The sequence below is a fragment of the Mobula hypostoma genome, chromosome 16, assembly GCF_963921235.1.
Source record: "Mobula hypostoma chromosome 16, sMobHyp1.1, whole genome shotgun sequence".
Classification (NCBI taxonomy): domain Eukaryota; kingdom Metazoa; phylum Chordata; class Chondrichthyes; order Myliobatiformes; family Myliobatidae; genus Mobula; species Mobula hypostoma.
Genome location: NC_086112.1, coordinates 5,358,365 through 5,378,618, shown reverse-complemented (window position 1 = coordinate 5,378,618; position 20,254 = coordinate 5,358,365).

Here is a 20,254-nt window from a genome sequence, read left to right as displayed (position 1 = left end):
CAGGTTTATTGTGTCGTGAAATTTGTTAACTTAGCAGCAGCAATTCAATGAAATACATAATACAGAAGAAAAAATAAAATAATAATGATAATAAATAAATAAATCAATTACAGTATACGTATATTGAATAGATTAAAAATCGTGCAAAAACAGAAATAATATATATTTTAAAAGTCAGATAGTGTCCAAGTGTTCAATGACCATTTAGGAATCAGATGGCAGAGGGGAAGAAGCTGTTCCTGAATCGCTGAGTGTGAACCTTCAGGCTTCTGTACCTCCTACCTGATGGTAACAGTGAGAAAAGGGCATGCCCTGGGTGCTGGAGGTCCTTAATAATGGACGCTGCCTTTCTGAGACTCTGCTCCTTAAAGATGTCCTGGGTACTTTGTAACTAGTACCCAAGATGGAGCCGGCTAAATTTACAACCTCTGCAGCTTCTTTTGGTCCTGTGCAGTAGCCCCTCCATACCAGACAGCGATGCAGCCTGTCAGAATGCTCTCCACAGTACATCTATAGAAGTTTTTGAGTGTACTTGCTGACATACCAAATCTCTTCAAACTCCTAATAAGGTATAGCCACTGTCTTGGCTTCTTTCTAACTACATTGATATGTTGGGATCAGGTTAGATCCTCAGAGATCTTGGAACCCAGGAACTTGAAGCTGCTCACTCTCTCCACTTCTGATCCCTCTGTGAGGATTGGTATGTGTTCCTTTGTCTGACCCTTCCTGAAGTTCACAATCAGCTCTTTCGTCTTACTGATGTTGAGTGCCAGGTTGTTGCTGTGACACCACTCCACTAGTTGGCATATCTCACTCCTGTACACCCTCGGTAAGACTGGTTATATCGTCAGCAAATTTATAGATGGTATTTGAGCTATGCCTAGTTGTACAGTCATGTGTATATAAAGAGTACAGCAGTGGGCTAAACACACACCCCTGAGGTGAGCCAGTGATGAGAGTCAGCGGGGAGGAGATGTTATCACCAATCTACTTAGATTGTGGTCTTCCAGTTAGGAAGTCGAGCATTCAATTGCAGAGGGAAGTTCTGTAACTTCTCAATCAGGATTGTGGGAATGATGGTATTAAATGTCGATGAACAGCATCCTTACATAGGTGTTTAGTTGCCCATTTCACTTCACCTTTAACCCGGAGCCAATGACCTGTATTTCTGGTCTGGGCTGTTTTTGGATCTTTCTGTGTCAAGGGACCAGTTTTGGGTCCTTCATCCTTAAGCTAATGTTGGCTGCTACATCCTTCAGCCTTCATATAAGTGGGATCACTGAACTTCATTGAGAAAGTAGGGAATGCCACTCATTTCCTCTTCATTTTAAGTTATATAATGGTATCCAATGGTTGTGGATGCAGTTCAGCACATCACGGAAACCAGCCTTCCTGTCATAGACACTGTCTATATTTCCCACTGCCTCAGTAAAGCAGCCAGCCCCCACCCAGCCTGAACATTCTCCCTTCCCCTCTTCCACTGGGTGGAAGACACTGGATCCTGAAAGTTGCATTCCCAGCCTCAGGAACAGTTTCTATCTCACTGTTGTCAGACTCTTGCATGGTTCCCTAGAATGATAAAGAAGGACCTTTGAACTCACAACATTTGTTATGATCTTGTATCTTATTGTCTGCCTGCACTGCACTTTCTCTGTAATTCTAACATTTTATAAGCACTCTCTCATCCTTTACCTGTTCTACCTCAATGCACTGTTGTAATGACCTGATCTGTATGAAAGGAGCAGTATGCAAGCCAATACACACAAAATGCTGGAGGAACTCAGCAACCAGCTAACATCAATGGAAAAGAGTAAGCAGTCGACGTTTCAGGCCAAGACCCTTCATCGGGAGTGTTTCTGCAAGACAAGTTTTTCCAATGAACCATAGTATAGTTGACAATAAGTTAAGTTATCAATTTACTGCTATTGTATTTTTAATTATTTTATAGTGGTCTAATATATTTGATGGGGCAAGGCAGTTTAAATGGTTTGGCACAGACTGGATGGGCCGAAAGGCCTGTTTCTGTAACACACATCAAAGTTGCTGGTGAACGCAGCAGGCCAGGCAGCATCTCTAGGAAGAGGTACAGTTGACGTTTCAGACCCGAGACCCTGCTGCCTTCACCAGCAACTTTGATGTGTGTTGCTTGAGTTTCCAGCATCTGCAGAATTCCTGTTGTTGGCCTGTTTCTGTGATGTAGTTTCCTTTGACTAGATAATTCTAACTCTATTATAACTAAATTTATTTTTAATAGATCTGATACCTGCTCTTCCATTCCATCATGGCAGATTCATTATCCCTCTGAACCCCATTCTTCCATCTTCATCCCATAACCTTTGATGCTCTGACTAATCAAGAACCTATCAAACTTCACTTTAAATATCCCCAATGACTTGCCCTCCACAGCCGCCTGTGGCAATGAATTCCACAGATTCACCACTCTCTGGCTGAAGGAATTCCTCCTCATCTCTGTTCTCAATAGATGTCCCTTTATCGCGGGGCTGAGCCCTCAAGTCTTGGATTCTCCCACTTTCAATGTCTTGCCTTTGAACCAAGGATATCCCCTGAGCTTTGCGTTAGGCGCTACCATCACGCTAAATTGGAAAGATTCAGAAAAGACCTACCAGTTAAAAATCAGCATTTTCACCCAAACCCGCTGACCAAGTGTGAGTTCTGAAGGGTCCCAGAACTGATATTGATGGTTCCTGCTTCCACAGATGCTGTTCAACCTGCTAAGTTTCTCTAGCATTTTCTGTTACTTTTTGCATTTTAATTAACAGCTGGGCATCTCTGAAGCATTCTCCACTGGTTGTATTGTCATCTGGTACGGAGGTGTTACTGCACAGAATCGGAAAAGGTAGCAGAGCGCTGTAGATTTGGCCTCTTTCATCATGGACACTGGCCTCCCCATCATTAAGGACATACTCAAGAAGGCAACATCCATCATGAAGAACCTTCATCATCTAAAATGCACAGCGGCCAATCCGAGCATCAGAATTTTTGAGAGGAAGGTATTTCACTCAGGTCCACTGCCCAAGTGGAATAGGCAACAGCGGACTGCTACAGCAAAAAAGATTTTGACCAGCGATCAATCTGGACACCGATTGTTTTGACAGGAGGAAATTTCACTCAGGTCCGGTGCCCGAGTAGAAAAGGGAGATGCAGGTCGCCACAGCGAGAAAGATCTTTGACCGGCGACCAATCCAGGTTTGGGATTGATTAGCAAGAGCAAATTAAAGGAAGGCAGGGGCAAGTGCAGTGGCTGTTGTCATAGTGGATGGAATTCGGGTAGTGGTCTTGAGGCTTTACTAGTTTGAGGCTTCAGTTAGAGGCAGCAAAGAAAAGAAAAACTCAATGTTATGTTTTTTGCCCTTCCCTTCTTTATATCTCTCAGCTGGGACAGGATAGTTGAATGCTCGTCTTGATGTGAGAAGGCAGGGAGACCTCCAGTGTCCCTGACAGCTACAACTGCGAGAAATGCATCCAGCTGCAGCTTCTAACAGTCTGCATGAAGGAGTCGGAGCTGGAATTGGATAAACTCCGGATCATTGGGGGGGGGGGGGGCTGAAAGGGTGATAGATAGGACATACAGAGAGATAGTTACACCCAAGGTGCAGGACACAGGAAACTGGGTGACAGTCAGGAAGGGGAAAGGGGTTAAGGAGCCAGTGCAGAGTACCCCTGTGGCTATCCCCCTCAACAACAGATATTTCACTTTGGATGCTGTTGGGGGGTGTTTATGTAACAGAGGGAAGTCACAGTGGTCAAGACTCTAGCACTGAGACTGCCTCTGTGACTGAGAAGGCAAGGGGGAAGAAGAGGAACATTGTTGTGATAGAGGATTTGTTAGTTAGGGGAACGGATAGGCATTTCTGTGGGCGAGAATGAAATTCTCAGATGATATGTTGCCTCCTGGGTGCCAGGGCTCGGGATATCTTGGATCAAGTTCTCAGAGCATTATTAAGTGGGAAGGTGAATAGCCAGAAGTCGTGGTCCTGTTAGGTACCTACCAATGATATGGGTAGGATGAGTGATGAGGTTCTGCATAGGGAGTTCAGGGAGCTAGGTGCTAAGTTAAAGGGTAGGATCTTCATGGTTGAAGACACCATACCACATGCCAGTGAAGATTATACATTTAATATGTGGCTAAGGAGTTAGTACAGAAGGGAGGGCATAAGATTTTTGGATCATTGGTCTCTCTTCCTGGAAGGTGAGACCTGTACAGAAGGGGCAGTTTGTACCTGAACTGGAGGGGGCTAATATCCTAGTGGGAAGGTTTGTTAATGCTGCACAGTGGGGTTTAAACTAGAGTTTCAGGGGGGTGGGAACCAGAACGCCAGAACAGTTAAAGGAGAGGTTGTGGAGGCAGATGTTGGTAAGACCTCGAACAAAGTTAGGAATCAAAAGGCTGAGTATGGTGTGACTAGTGTCCTGGGATGCGTACATTTCAATGCAACAAGTATTGTAGGAAAGACAGATGATAGTGCTGAAGATGAGGTAGCTGGTTTACAAACAGAGACAACGTGCAGTGAGGAGAGGGTGTTGACAGAGCAAAATTGTAGTCAACCGGATGAGCTGCAACGTAATAGGCAGCCTGAATCAGAAAGGGTGAATACTGGATTGAAGGTGTTGTATTTGAATGCACACAGAATACGGAATAAGGTAGATGAACTTGAAGCACAGTTGCAGATTGGCAAGTAAGGAACCACACTCACGTCCCCATCTACATCAACGGAGCTGTAGTGAAGCGTGTATCAAGCTTTAAATTCCTTCGTGAACACATTTCCCAGGATCTCACCTGGTCCCTGAACTCCTCCATCCTGATCAAAAAGGTGCAACAGCACCTTTATTTCCTGTGGAGCATCAAGAAAGCTCACCTCTGTTCCAGGATACTGACGGACTTTTACCGCTGTACCATTGAGAGCATACTCACCAACTGCATCTCAGTGTGGTATGGCAATTGTCCCGTATTGGACCACAAAGCACTCCAGTGGGTGTCGAAAACTGCCCAGCGGATTATCGGCACCCAATTGCCCACCATTGAGAACATCTACCATAAATGCTGCCTGGGCAGGGTGAAAAGCATTATCAAGGATGCATCTCACCCTAACCATGGACTTTTTACTCTCCTCCCATCTGGTAGTCACTACAGGAGCCTCCACTCCTGCACCAGCAGGCACAGGAAGAGCTTCTTCCCTGAGGCTGTGACCCTGCTGAACCTCACATCACAGCGCTAAGCAGTATTGCATCCGTATTGTACTGTCTCAGTACTTATATATTTGTGTGCTGTAGCACTTACTTTTTATTCGCAGTTATTTTGTAACTAACACTATTCTTTGCATTTCTGATCGGATGGTAACTGCATTTCAATGGCTTTGTATCTGTACTCGGCACAATGACAATAAAGTTGAATCTAATCTAATCTAATCTAATCTAATGACGCTGTAGGCATCACTGAACATGGCTGAAAGAAGATTACAGCTGGGAACTTAATGTTCAAGGATACACATTTTATCGAAAGGACAGGCAGGAAGGCAGAGGGGCAATGTTGCTCTATTGGTAAAAAATGGAATCAAATCTCTAGAAAGAGGTGACATAGGGTCGGAAGGTGTTGATAGTTGTGGATAGAGCTAAGGAACTGCCAGGGTAAAACGACTCCCAAACAGCAGTAAGGATGTGGCCTCATCTCTGGGAGAGGAAGAATCTTTGCAAAGAAGATAGGCAGGAGATAGAAAATGTGTGCCAAAAGGTCAATGTTACAGTAGTCATGGGGGATTTCAATATGCAGGTAGATTGAGAAAATCAGGTTGGTGCTGGATTCCAGGAGGGGGGATTCCCAGAAAACCTACGAGATGGCTTTTGGAGCAGCTTGTGGTTGAGTCCACCAAGGGATCAGCTATTCTGGACTGGGTGTTGTGCAATGAACCAGAATTGATTAGAAAGCTTAAGGAAGAGGAACACTTTGGGGAAAGTGTTCATAAGGTGATCGAATTCACCCTGAAGTTTGAGGAGAAGCTAAAGTCAGATGTATGAGTATTGCAGTGGAGTAGACGGAGAAGTTGGAGTTGGACAGCTCCATCTTGTGTACTAGCCTCCGTAGTATCCAAGACATCCTCAACGAGTGGTGCCTCAGAAAGGTGACATCCACCATTAAGGACCCCATCACCCAGGGCATGCCCTCTTCTCACCGTTACCATCAGGTGGGAGGTACAGAAGCCTGAAGGCACACACTCAGCGATTCAGGAACAGTTTCTTCCCCTCTGCCATATGATTCCTAAATGAACCCACGAAACTAAGTCACTTTTTTAAAAAAATATTATTTTTTGTTTTGCACTAATTTTAATCTATTCCACATACAAATATGTACTTACTATAATTGATTTGCTTGGTTATTTATTTTTTCTTTCTACATTATCATGTATTGCATTGAACTGCTGCTGCTAAGTTAACAAATTTCACAACTCATGCAATAAACCCAATGCTGAACCTGGCAACACTGGATGACATTCTGCTTGCTTAAGCCTATCGCCCTACTTGGGTGTCAGCCATTGACAGCAGCTCACCAGTGTCTTCTATCCTGGGCTGAAGGTTGATTGGCCCTCTGTCTTCTGCTTTCACCACACAACTTCACACGTCTCCTCGGCAAAGATTCTTCCTCTCCCAGAGATGAGGTCCTTGGATCTTCTGTTGGCATTTCTGTAGCTCTGGGATTTTACGGGATGGGGCTGCTAGCCCCATGCCAACTCTCCTCCTTTTGCAGCTGGGCTTGGGACCGTCCATGGCAAAGTAACTATATGAAATTTCTGCTCAAAGACAGAAAACAGACTGGTATAGCCTGGGCCAAGAGATCCCTCAACCAATGGATTAGATCAAAGTCCTTCAGTCCTGCCTGTTTTGATATGGCTCAGATTGGGAGTGAAAGGATTAATGTATGAAGAACATTTGATGGCTTTGGGTTTGCACTTGCTGGAGTTTAGAAGAATGAGGTGAAACCTACCAAATATTGAAAGGTCTGGATAGAGTGGATGTCGTGAGGTGTTACCTACAGTGGAAGAGTCTAGGACTACAGGGCACAGTGTCAGAATGCAAGGATGTCCCGTTAGAACAGAGATGAGGAGGAATTGTTTGCACCCGAGGGTGCTGAATCTGTGGAATTCATCGCAACAGTTGGCTGTGGAGGCCAAATCATTGGGTATATTTAAAGCGGAGGTTGATAGTTTTTCATTAGTAAGGGTGTCAAAGGTTACAGGGCAAAGGCAGGAGAATGGGGCTGAGAGGGAAATAAATGAGCAGACCTGATGGGCTGAATGGCCTAATTCTGCTCCCATGTCTTATGGTCTGCCTTATCAAAGGTATGTGATGAATGTTATAACCAAGTTTTGAATTTATTCTTTTACCTTTGAAAAAAGTCATGTGCGGTGTAAAAATACAGGTGGGCTTCCCAGTAGAGTTTCTAGAATACGATTTCTGAGTCTTTCTCGGAATTTGTTTTCCTGGGTAGTGAGTTTTGAAAATGGAAAAATTGTCAAAGCAGAAACAGTGAGAAAAATGAGGAAATTCTGACCTTGTGCTTTATTTTTTATAGTTTATTTAAGAGAACAAGTGACCAGATACGGAGTATTCTGACTGGTCCTTATCGCACTATTAGCTTTGACTGCTGGTTGAATAGTAATTCTTGCTGTCAGTTGGCTTTGAGGTTAATTGTAGACCAGTTGTGTTTATATTTGGGTAATACCAGCTTAAACTTGGTGACAAGCTACTTTCAGGCTTACTGAAGATATTTTCTCCATTTACAATAAAAGAAAACTATCTCAGAATCACGACCAATTAGTTTACTAATGAGCAGCCTCCCTAATGAGAACCAAATGCAGCAACATGCCATGTACAATGCATCTCTGTAAAATCCAGAAATGGTAATAGTTGAGCAATTAGTCAAAATGAGAGAGTGAGGGAGAGAAATTTTGGTAATTATTTACACATGTGTGTAATGATCGTGAAACTCAAGACCCAGCTTAAAGAACAAATGTCAAAATAAAATTACTTTGCAGGGTCATAGGGAGGCAAGGATTGAACACACAGGGAACCATGGAAGAAGGCAATAAATTATTTGGCACACTTTGTTCCTGTTTTCAAGATTTACAGCTTGATGGAATTATCTATGACTTTTAACTAAATGTGACCTAAGTAACCTAATCTAATCAACCCTGTGAAAATTTCACCCTTTAACAGTTCTGTAGTTGGGTCTCCCTCTTGTTCGTGGTTCCAAAATGATAAGCATTATAAAGTTCTGGTTGCTGAAGTTGTCATAGCCAGGGATGGTAGCGGGCACAAGCTCCCACTACCCATTAAATGCTCCCAATAGCACGCGGCTCAAGTAGCCTCGGACAACCAAGTCCAATTCCTGGCTTTCACATGTGGCTTAGTAACTAAGCCCAGTGGAACTGTTTCTACTGACAGGAGAAGGGGCAAAGGCACGTAACTGGTAACTTAAAACCACCTGCTTTGGGCTCGTCAGCCACGGTTGGCATCTCATCTAGCCGAAGGAAAATTCTGACCTCAAACCTACGCTGCCTTGTGGCTATACCCACTCATGGGGAAGGCTTCGTCTGAAAACCCTGAGGACATCCTCAGCTGGAGTCCCTAAGGCAGTCCTATGTTGAGTTCAACACTGACTGGCAACTTGCGCAATGTCGCTGGTGCCAAACTGTATCGGTCTCTTTCCTTCCTTTGGATTCATCTGTTACATGGAGAGGGGGAACCTGCTGCTCTCCAAATCGTACTGCCCTGGCTCGCTTATAATGTAGACAGTTAGGACACAATATCAATGGTGGACCCCGACCAACAGAAGGGCCTCAGAAAGCTCTATAATGAAATACCATCTTTTCCTCAGAGAAATTAAAATTAAAAGAAATTTTGCTGCGGGCTGTTTCAATCAATTGTTTTCCTCTAGATGTTTGGAAAGACTATAAAACATTCAAAATAATCACCAAAGAATTTTGTTATTAATGATAAGAATGGGATAATCTTCAAGAATGTTAATATTAGTAATTTAAAAATGTAATTGTATTACTTTGTATCGTATTTCTGAAAGGAACGGATTACTTATTTTCCTTAAATTCCATCTGTACACGTTATATCATAACTATGTGCAGATGGTGTTGATTCTAGAGGACAGGTTGCTGCATACAGAAATAATGTTTCGGTTATTTTAACAAGATTTATTACAGTGGTCACAGGTAAGTGCTTCAATGTTAATGATAATTGCTGATAATACTTAAAACAAAACAGTGATTGAAGGTTAAAACAACCAAATGGCTATTTCTCCCACATGTGCTGGAAACACATCATTGCAAAGGCATGTTCTTAATTTTGATCAATTATAGCAAAGTTTGTCAAAATGTTTCAACTGCATTTACTGATAATTTTAATTAGGCTGGTTTTAATGATAGAATTGGAAATTTTCCTTGAGAAATTTGGTTTAATATCATCTTAATCGAGGGCCTAATATTTTATTTGACAATTTCATGCAACTAAAAATCTCATTAACTCCAGAGAGTGATACAGAGCTGAGCTCAACTAACCTCAAGTCATCTCTGGTACCAAATGTAGTCTGATATTGTATAAAATATTGAAGGAGAGCCAACACAGTTGTACTGAAGGATTTGAGAGAGAAATAGACTTTCCATTCAACAGTGATTATATAGAAATTAAAATATGGAAACTGACAGTTTAATGTAGTCAGTGCTTTTTCCATTTATCCTCTAATTAAGTAAGAATCCTTCCATGAGGTCACCTTGCCCCAACTCCAGATTACATTTCCTTCCACTGACTGTGTAACGTGCTTGACTGCAGCTAGTGGAAGACTTTAAGCATGCAAGGATTGTGAAGAAGTCCAGTGATGCATTACTGGTTTTCTGCTCCATTTATACATTGCATAGTCGAATCAGAATCAGGTTTAATATCACAAACATATGTTGTAAAATTTATTGTTTTGCAGCAGTTGTATAGTGCAATGCATAAAAAAGACTATAAATTACAATAAGAAATTGCATATATACTTGTAATGTAAATGCTTGAGGAGAAATTATTTAAATAATTATAGTGTTCGGAGTTCTCTATTGCAGGGAAGAAAAAGGTTTGTTGAAAATCCAGCAAGTCCTAGAACCATCAAGGATCAACTTTATTCACCAAGTACAGTGGATTCCGGTTAATTCAGACATTGGTTAATTGGGATAGCCCCTTATTTAGGACAACTCTTAAAGAACAAAAACTAATCGAGAAAATAGCTGGGACTCAATTTGGTTTGGAACGCATGTACTTGCTTTTATTGTTTGCATGATTTGTGTGTTTTTTTTCTCTTTGCACATTGAATGTTGGTCTATTCTCCAACTGCAATCTTTTGGGTTTCTTGATTTGTGTCTCCCTGTAAGCCGATGAATCTTTGGATTGTATAATTTATACATTCTTTGATAATAAATGTGCTTTGAATCCTTTGATTCCCTCTGTTTATTTGGGAGACTATGCCACTTAATTGGGACTTGCTGAACATTCTAACCACCCAATTTCTAACTAGTGTCAGAGTGAACAGTGTTTAAATAGCATCTGTTGTGTGTGCTTGCGTTCAATAATATTTGTCACTAATAGTTTGCGTGAAATAAGCAGTAAGACAATTCTGAACTGTCTTGCTCACTATGGTTTTAAGCATTCAGGCTTGGAGATGCCAGAAATGGCTGGGAGTGAAAATGAAACTATTTCACTACTTCAAAAAGTTAGGAAATATGAAGAATTTTAAGGTATTGAAAATCATCTTGAATATTAGAATGAAAATGAAGATTTGGAGGGTGTAATCGCCAACACCATTGTTTGAAGGCAGTTCTATCTATCTGCAATAGATGTCTACACTGAATTTGTTCATTTACAGTCAATCATAAGAATAGGTCTGTACTGGCTGGAGTTTGGAAGAATGAGGGGGGGATCTCATTGAAACTTATCAAATATTGAAAGGCCTACATTGTTATAAGGTTGATATAGCTGGAGAGGAGAGTGGGGGTAATGGGGACAAGCTCCCACTACCTATTAAATGCTCCCAATGGCGTACACCTCAAATAGCCTCTGACAACTAAGTCCAGCTCCTGGCCTTCACATGTGGCTTAGCTACTAAGCCCAGTGGAACTGTTTTTATTGACAGGACTGACAGGAGAAGGGGCAAAGGCAGGTTTCTGGTGCCTTAAAACCAATCATTTTGGGCAGATGGGGCTCATTAGCTCATCGAGAAGAAGGAAAACTCTGATCTCAAACCACCGCTATACCCATTCATCGGGAAGGCTTTGGGAGTAAACCCCAAGGGAAAAATCCGGAGCTGGAGTCCCTACAGCAGTCCTACATTGAGTTCAATGCTGACTGGCAGCTCCTGCAATGCTGCCAGTAACAAACTGTATCAGTCTCTGCCATTCCTTTGGATTCATCAGCTGATTGGAGAGGGGAGCCTGCTGCATGGGAAACAGCTTGCCCTCCATATTGTACTGCCCTGGCTTGCGTATCTAGACAGCTAGGACACAATATCCATGATCAACTCCTACTGACAGAGGTCCTCATCTCACCTCACCAGACAGAGTGGAATGCGGAGAGGAGGTTTCCTATGGTGAGGGAGTCTAAGACTAGAGGGATCAGCCTCAGAATAGAGGGATGTCCATTTAGAACAGATGAGGAGGAATTTCTCTAGCCAGAAGGTGGTAAATGTGTTGAATTCGTTGCTACAGATGGTTCTGGAGGCCAAGTCATGAAGTATATTTAAAGCGGAGGCTGACAGGCTCTTGATTAAACAGGGAATCAAAGGTTATGGGGAGACGGCAGGAAAATGGGGTTGAGAGGGATAATAAATGAGCCACAATGGAATGACAGAACAGACTCGATGGGCTGAGTGGCCTAATTCTTCACCTACATATGTCTTACGGCCTTATGGAAATATCCTTTGTCAGCTTCTCAAAGGAAACACAGAAAAGGATATCAGGGGACAACAATTCTTCTGACTCACAGGATTTTCCAATGCCCACACTGCCACCTGATAAGGACTCTACAACCCATGTTCTCGGTTTCGGTTATTGATTTTGGTATGTGCACTGCTTGTCATCTTCTGCCCTTTGGTTGCTGGTTTCCATTGATTCTATTGTATTTCTTTGTTTAACTGTGAAAACCCACAAGAAAATGCCTCGGTGTATTAGCGTGATGCTATTGCAGCCTGGCGAATTCAATGTCTGGAGTACAATTCCAGCGCTGCCTGTACGGAGTTTGTACCTTCTCCCTTGAGCGGATGGGTTTCCTCCCCCAGTCCATAGACGCGCCGGTTGGTAGGCTAATTGGTCATTATAAGTTGTCCCGTGAATAGGCTGGGATTAAATCAGGGGATTGTTGGACGGCACAGCTCACAGGGCCTATTCCATGCTGTGTCTCAATAAATAAAATAAAATGTAAAGCTGTTTGCAAACTGTAAGCAAAATCTGCATCAACAATCTGATGTTCAGGATGCGAGCAGCTGCTTGGCAGGCTGTAGTCGCTAACTTGATAAGTTTACCTCAGGACTGGTACACTCAGTAGCCACTTCATTAGGTACACCTCCTTGTTAATGCAAGTATCTAATCAGCCAATCATGTGGCAGCAGCTCAATGCGTAAGAGCATGCAGACACGGTCAAGAGGTTCAGTTGCTGTTCGGATCAAACTGCAGAATGAGGAGGAAGTGTGATCTGTATTACTTTGACTGTGGAATGATTATCGTTGTCAGATGAGATGGTTTAAGAATCTCAGAACTGCTGATCTCCTGGGATTTTCACACTCAATATTCTCCAGTGTTTACAGAGAATGGTGCAAAAAAAATAAAGTCTAGTGAGAAAATAAAGTTCTGTGAGAAAAATGCCTTGTTAATGAGAGAGATCAGAGGAGAATGGCCAGACCGGTTCATGCTGACAGGAAGGTGACAGCAACTCAAATAACCACAGGTTACAACAGTGGTGTGCAGAAGAGCACTTCCAAATGCACAACATGTCGAAACTTTGGTCGGGTGCTTCCAGGATGCTGCATCGGCAAGTTTGCGGCGCTGGAAGCTCATGGCAGGGAGAGTTTTCTTCCTTTAACCGTCTGCGTGAGATGATGGGACTTTCGAGAGACTTTGAGATTTTTTTTACCGTGCCCATGGTCTGTTCTTCTATCAAATTATGGTATTGCTTGCACTGTTGTAACTAAATGTTTTAATTATGTGCTTTTTGTCAGTTTTGTTTAGTCTCAGTTCGTCTTGTGTTTCTGTGATATCATTCTGGAGGAACAAATTGTATCATTTCTTAATGCATGCATTACTAAATGACAATAAAAGAGGACTGCTTGTCCTCATAATCTAATCTAATCTAACTTGAAGTGGCTGGGCTACAGCACCAGAATGCCACACTGGATTTAACCCCTGTATCTAATAAAGTGGTCTCTGGGTGTAGGAGACAATCTGGAATTTGTTACTGAGAGAACAGGATGAATCTCCCACCTCACGTCCGAAAGCCATACAGGGAAAAGAAAACAAGACTCCTGCACCTCCAGTAGACATTACATACAAGATGTGGAGCTAGGTAAGGATCGTGGGAATGCTGTGATTTTTAAAGTGATACTTGAAATTTCTGTTGGTGCTGCTCCCTTTTGGTAGGCTCAGGGAACAACCAAGTAGCAACCTGTCCCTCTTTAGCAGAATCTTTGAAGGGCTTGCATTTTGAGGGGGTGGCAAGGTGGAGACATGTCTCTGCCAGAGGAGGGGCAAGGAGCTCCTTCCCTCCACTAGCCTGCAGGTCTTCCTTGGTCGAAGTGTAACACCTGCTTAGCCGCACCCCCCCCCCCCATACCGATCGGGGTCACGTGAAGCCGTGGGGGCAGGTGGTGGATGGTCGCATGAGCAGCTGGTGCAAATCACAAGTCCTGATTATGTGACCACTGACTCCAGACAGACAATCTCTGAAGAGTATTGAGAATGGCTGGGGTCATCCGTCTTGTAAAGACACTGTCCAGATGGCAAAGGTGAAACACTTCTGTTGAAAACTTTGCCAAGAATAATCGTCATGGAAAGACCATGATTGCCCATGTGATATGACTTGGCCCATAATGAATAACGATGGTGCAGTTTGAAGAGTAAAATAGTCCAATTCAAGCAAATTATTTCGTACTGGTTTTTTATCATCAAATATATTGATAGTTTCAGTGAAGCAAATGTGCATGATAAAATGTTATTTATTTATTTTATTTATAGATACTGTGCCACTTAAGCCCCCATTTAACTCTAACCTAATTTACAATGACCAATTAACCTACCCGGTAAGTCTTTGGGCTGTGGGAGGAAACCAGAGCACCCAGAGAAAACCCATGCACGCCATGGAGAGAACGTACAGAGACCCCTTACAGAGGATGCTGGAATGGAAATTCAAACTCTGAGGCTCTGAGCTGTAATAGTGTTGCGCTAACCATTACACTACTGCGGTAGAAGGTGCTATATTTTGTAACTTCAACTTATTAAGCTAATTCAAAGGAAGGCACAGGAGTCCAAAATGTGTGTCTAACTTTGTGTTTATTTTAAGCGAGATGCAGGCATAACACATGGAAGTGTGATGATGTATGCAATCCACATATTTTTACATCTAACCCATAATGAATTATTTAAAGAACCAGAATGCTTAATCAAACAATATATTTACAGTATTAGTTAAACACAACTGAAATATTAAATACACACCAGATGGAAGAGAGGTGAGTGGAGAAATTAAGCCTTGATGTAATGAAGGTATTATTCACGCATTGATAGATAACAAATGGAAAAGAATTAGCATTTGGAGGAGGGAAGAATATATTATTGTCTATGGAGTTTCTAAAATCTTGTTCAGCCTACAAGATCTATTCAATCAAATCTTAATCCTCTATTTTGTCAGGATGGATTTACTAATGTGTGTAGTTTCACTGAACAAAATCCCACATCAGGAAATTGCATGTGTGTTTTCAGATTTCCTATCTATTAAAATGCTCCTGATTTTCCAATATGTATTCCTGGCAGACTACATTTGTTAAATTGACCATCAGCATGGCAGCCCATATCCTTTCCTAAGTTGGCTTCATTGAGAAATATTATTTTGCAGCCTGCCTTTACTGAAGACCTGATCTCATCACAAATTCAGAGCTTAGAAGTAAGACCCGAATTAGTTTTGCCCTCCATGTGAACTGATGACTTCATGCACTACAAAGTTCCTGACATGAAAAAAATCCATTCTGTTACTAAGGATATGTTAACCCCTGGTTTCATTCACTGAATCTCTCTGGACCTCATCTGAATTGTGATCAAAGTGAAACTCAAACCACAAATTAAATTTTAGGCTTAAGGTGGTGTTCACATTTTGCCTAACTAATACAATTATTTGTTTCAATTCCATATACATCTGAAATTGGCTAGACAGTAGTGACTATAAATGATGCTGGAAAAGCTGCTTAACTCTTCAGATCTGTAGGATTAAAGGCAGAACTGCCACTAACAAAAATATTTCATTTAATGCAGTGTAATCCAACCACTTATTTGACAATTATAAATTAAAGACTTCTGCATTAAGGTGTTGTTATATATAAAATGCAGATTTGCAAATCAAATATTACTCCGAGGGACGCAAACACGAGGAATTCTGCAGATGCTGGAAATTCAAGCAACACACATCAAAGTTGCTAATTCTGAGGGAACTTGGACTTTTCCTGAGAATTTTTGAAATTTTTGAACTGTCTTTTAGACAGTTGGTATGATAGGTATGTTATGTTTTGTAATTCCAAAGCATTAAACTAATTAAATGGAAGACATGGGAGTCCAAAATGAGAGTCTAACTTTAAATGAGGCGCACACATCTCATGCAGTAGTGTCAGACAGATGCATAGAAACAGAGAAAACCTACAGCACCATACAGGCCCTTCAGCCCACAATGCTGTGCCAAGCATGTGCGTACTTTAGAAATTACCTAGAGTTACCCATAGCCCTCTATTTTTCTAAGCTCCATGTACCTATCCAGGAGTCTCTTAAAAAACCCTATGGCTTCTGCCTCCACCACTGCCGCCAGCAGCCCATTCCATGCACTCACCACTCTGTGTAAAAAACTTACCCCTGACATCTCCTCTGTACCTACTTCCGAGCATCTTAAAACTGTGCCCGCTCATGTCAGCCACTTCAGCCCTGGGAAAAAGGCTCTTGACTATCCACACGATCAATGCCTCTCATCATCTTATATACCTCTATCAGGCCACCTCTCATCTTCCGTTGCTCCAAGGAGAAAAGGCTGAGTTCACTCAACCTTTTTTCATAAGGCATCCTCCCCAATCCAGGCAACATCCTTGTAAATCTCTTCTGCACCCTTTCTATAGTTTCCCCATCCTTCCTGTAGTGAGGTGAACAGAACTGAGCACACTACTCCAAGTGGGGTCTGAGCGGGTTCCTATATAGCTGCAACATTACCTCTCAGCTCTTAAACTCAATCCCATGGTTGATGAAGGCCAATGCACTGTACACCTTCTTAGCCACACAGTCAACTTGCGCAGCTGCTTTGAGCGTCCTATGGACTTGGACCCCAAGATCCCTCTGATCCTCCATACTGCCAAGAGGCTTACTATTAATACTATATTCTGCCATCATATTTGACCTACCAAAATGAACCATGTATTATTACATATAACAAGTCGTGAATTATTTAAACAAACAAGAATGCTTAATAAAAGAATGTATTTACAATGTTACTCAAATATTACTTGAATATTATGGTGGTACAAGCTTCTGCCTTGAGATTTAGACTGGAAGACACAGGAGCAAAATCAGACCATCCAGCCCATCATATCTGCTCCTCCATTCCATCATGGATGATTTATGATCCCCCTCAACCCTATTTTTCTGCCTCTCCCCATAACCTTTGACAATCTTACTAATCTAGAACCCATCAAATTCTGCATTAAATATACTCAATGACTTGGCCTCCACAGTTGTCTGTGGCAATGAATTCCTCAGATTCATCACCCTCTGGATAAAGAAATCCCTCCTCATCTCGGTTCTAAAAGATGTCCTTCTATACTGAGGATGTGCCCTCTGGTCCTCGACTCTCCCACTGCAGGAAATATTGTCTCCATGTCCACGCTATCTAGGCCCTTCAATACTAGATAGGTTTCAATTAGATTTAGGCAGACTCATTGCTATTTTTGAAGAATTATCTCCAATATTACATAAAAGCTAATTAAGAAAGGGTGATAGCTTGCCTGATTCTTCGAACGTTTATCTTCTCAGCCTTTACCCCTAAGAAAATGGCTGTGACATTTTGATACTTCAGTGTTAACTTGTTTACTCTGAAGGAAAGTGCAAAAGGTTTTTTTCTCGCTGCTGTTTGTGTGTATGGACCTCCTATTGGATATTAATAAGGTTGAAACAAATGTAATATAAATACAGTACTGTGCAAAAGTCTTAGGCACAAGTCTGTGTTTGTCAATGTGCAGTGGAGAGCAAGTTTATAAATCTGGCAGGAGCAAAGGATGTTGGGAATGGTGAGGGTGAACCGCCAAACGAGGGGCATGGATGGAGTGCCAGGGTGGGGGAGTGAGTGGTGCAGGAGCATACACACCCAGTGCAGAGATACGAGGAAAGGTCATTGGAGCGCGAAGCGCAGAATCAAATATCGCTGTGATGATTGTACGCCCTAGTATCAATTGTATAAAGTATAAAGTATTTGGTTTGTTGATCATTACTGAATGTCCCTCTGGTGCTTCCCACCCCCTTTGTTCGCTCTCCCTTCCCCTATTCCCAACTATGATTTCCCTCTCCTACTTTCAGTCCACAATAGAGACCCATAGCAGAATCAGGTTTATCATCACTCACATCTGTCATAAAATTTTTTCTTTTTTTTCTACAGCAGCAGTTTTGTGCAATACATGGAATTACTACAGTCCTGTGCAAAAGTCTTGGGCACTCCAGCTACTTATGTGTGTCTAAGGCTTTTGCACAGTACTATATATACAGCAAGTAGTACAATGTAATTAAAGATTGATTAGATGAGCTTTATATGTCACAAGCACATTGAAGCATATAGTGAAATGCATTGTTTGCATCAATAACCAACACAGACCAAGGAAGTTCTGGGGGCAGCCTGCAAGTGTCACCTTGCTTCCAGTGCCAACATAGCAAGCACACAACTCACTAACCCTAACTGTACACCTTTGGAATGTGGGAGGAAACCAGAGCACCCGGGGGAAACCTATTTTTCATGGAAGATCATGAAAACTTTTTACATATAGTGGCGGAATTGAACCCTCATCTCTGATCACCGGCGATGTTGCACTACCATGCTGCCATAATGCAAATTATCTAAAAATCTGTTACTAATACCATTTTTGTTTGATATCATTTTCTTAAAATGTGCTGCCCAAGTGTTAAATAATGCTGCAGCTGACATTTTGGGTGCTCTTTGAAAAGAGCAGCACGAGACAAATTACACATTGAAGCAGAAAAATCATCTTAAATACTCGTGTTTCCTAATTAGATTATCAAAGTCCTCTCAGGAAATGGCACGAACACACCAAAGTTAATTTATTACCAAAATACAGTAGATTCCCATTAATTAGGCTGTCAATTAATCAGGGCAGTCGTTTATTTGGGACAACTCCAAAAGAACAAAAATTAATGGAGAAGCTATTGGGCTTCTCTTCAATTATTTGGGAAACTTTGTTGCTGAATTGAGGCAGGAGACTATTGCTGAAGAATTTCTAACTAGCATCACATCGTGTACACTTGTGTGGCAGTTAGACGCTACACTATGCTTCGAGCCAACCATTTTTTAAATAGCAATTTCAGATACACACAATTTCAGTCAAATGTGCTTGTATTCAAAAAGCAGTGATTTTTGTCACTGATGGTTGGTGAGAAATTATCAGTAAGACAGTTCTGAACCGTTTTGCTCTTTGTGGTTTCAAGCATTCAGGCTTGGGGATACCAGAAATGGCTGGGAGTGAAAATGAAATATTTTCATTACTTCAAGTTAGGAACTTCAAAAAAATTGAAGTTATTAGCAATCATCTTGAATATTACATTGAAGATGAAGAATTGGAAGATGAGATTGTCAAAAGCATTACATGAATGCAGGCTATTACCTACACTAGGTGTCTGCACTAATTTTGTTCATTGCATACACTGGATGAATTCCTCTTGATAACTGTTAGGAAGTAATACACAGTTTTATAGTACTGTGTTGGCGTGTGGCCAAGTGGTTAAGGCATTCGTCTAGTGATCTGAAGGTCGCTAGTTTGAGCCTTGGCTGAGGCAGCGTGTTGTGTCCTTGAGCAAGGCACTTAACCACACATTGCTCTGCAACGACACCGGTGCCAAGCTGTATGGGTCCTAATGCCCTTCCCTTGGACAACATTGGTGCCGTGGAGAGGGGAGACTTGCAGCATGGGCAACTGCTGGTCTTCCATACAACCTTGCCCAGGCCTGCGCCCTGGAAAATTGCCAAGGCAAAAATCCATAGTCTCCTGAGACTAACGGATGCCTGTATAGTACTGTAGCCATATTGGTAGTGTCCTAATTTGTTCTGTATTCATTTCAATACATAATTTGTCATTCAGTTTATCATTTTTATACCTTTTAACTATTTCAATGGAACTTTGGCTAATTGGGGCAGCCACTTAATTGGGTCAAAATATAATGTTCCAGATGTGTCCCAATTAACTGGAATCCATTGTAGATATATGTCACCATATGCAACACTGAGATTCATGTTCTTGCAGGCATTCATAATCAATACAAATAAGCAGAATAGAATGAACAGACTAACAAACAATCATTGTGCAAAAGACAAATTGTGAAAATACACAACGGAAGACAATACCATTAAGAGATAAATAAGTTATAAATAACATTGAGAACATGAGTTATAGAGTCTGTGAAAGTGAGGTTATGGAATCAGTTGGGACCTCAGCGTTGTGGTGAGTGAAGCTATCCACTCTGGTACACACTCAACAGTTCAAGCTTCTTCACTCTGCCATCAGATCTCTGAATGGACAATGAACCAATGAACACTACCTCACTACGTTTTTCCTTTCTTTTTGCACTACTTGTTTAATTTAACACATATGCGTATACTTCCTGTAATTTACTGTTTTATATTATTATGTATTGCAGTGTACTGCTGCCGCAAAATGACAAGTTTCATGACATATGCTGGTGATATTAAA